A 1,445-nucleotide genomic window follows, 5' to 3' on the forward strand; every position below is an offset into this window, starting at 1 on the left:
AGTGCTGAAACATGGCCGTATTCTGATTCTCTCGCACCTCTCTCGAAGTGGGAGAAGCACCTTGCTACCTTATTGGTCAGCCACATTTCAGACGCTCAAAGCTCTGGTAACTTCCATCTCTTTGGTCTCACCAAAGGTAGCCAAAGGATCGACTCAAAGATGATCATATATTCCGATTCACTATCTGTGGTTAGCAGACGACCATACATTCATTCCTTTCACAGATCTCACCAAACTGGATGTAGGGATTTATTTTGAGGGAGTGCACATGTGATCAATTAAATAAATAAATTGTCATTCTTTCCCACACTGGTATCCGGCTTCGCTGTATTAATTGAAATTGAGTTACTTTTACACAAAAAATGTGTTGTTCTGACAAGAATTTCGTACCTATTTTCAATGTTGGGCGGTACTGTACCCTTTCAACCTAACCTAACCTAACCTAACCTAACCCAACCTAACCTAACCTAACCTAACCTAACCTAACCTAACATAACCTAACCACACCTAACCAAACCAAACCAAACCAAACCAAACCAAACCAAAGCAAACCTAACCTAACCTAACCTAACCTATTTTAACCTAACAAAACAAAACCAAACCAAACCAAACCAAACCAAACAAAACCTAACCTAACCTAACCTTACCTAACCTAACCTAACCTAACCTAACCTAACCTAACCAAACCGAACCTAACGGAACCTAACCTAACCTAACGTAACCTAACTTAACCTAACCTAACCCAACCGAACCCAACCTACCCCAAACTATCCTAACCTAACCTAACCCAACCTAACCTAACCCAACCTAACCAAACCAAACCAAACCAAACCAAACCAAAAAAAATAAACCAAACTAAACAAAACCAAACCAAACGAAACCAAATCAAACCAAAAAAAATGGAACCAACCAAACCAAACAAAACCAAACCAAACCAAATCAAACCAAACCAAACCAAACCAAACCTAACCTAATCTAACCTAACCTAACCTAACCTAACCTAACCCAAACCAACCCAACCAAACCCAACCTAACCTAACCTAACCTAACCTAACCTCATCTAACCTAACCAAACCAAACCAAACCAAACCATACGAAACCAGACCAAACCAAACCAAACCAAACCAACCCTTACCTAACATAACCAAACCTAACCTAACCTAACCTAACCGAACCGAACCTAACCTAACCTAACCTAACCTAATCTAACCTAACCTAACTTAATTCAACAAAACCTAACCAAACCAAACCAAACCAAACCAAACCAAACAAAACCGAACGGATCCGAACGGAACGGATCGAACCGAACCGAACCGAACCGAACCGAACCGAACCGAACCGAACCGAACCTAACCTAACCTAACCTAACCTAACCTCACCTCACCTCACCTAACCTAACCTAACCTAACCTAAACTGACCTAACCTAACCTAACGAAACCAAACC

Source organism: Schistocerca piceifrons, unplaced genomic scaffold (assembly GCF_021461385.2).
Source record: "Schistocerca piceifrons isolate TAMUIC-IGC-003096 unplaced genomic scaffold, iqSchPice1.1 HiC_scaffold_1855, whole genome shotgun sequence".
Lineage (NCBI taxonomy): Eukaryota > Metazoa > Arthropoda > Insecta > Orthoptera > Acrididae > Schistocerca > Schistocerca piceifrons.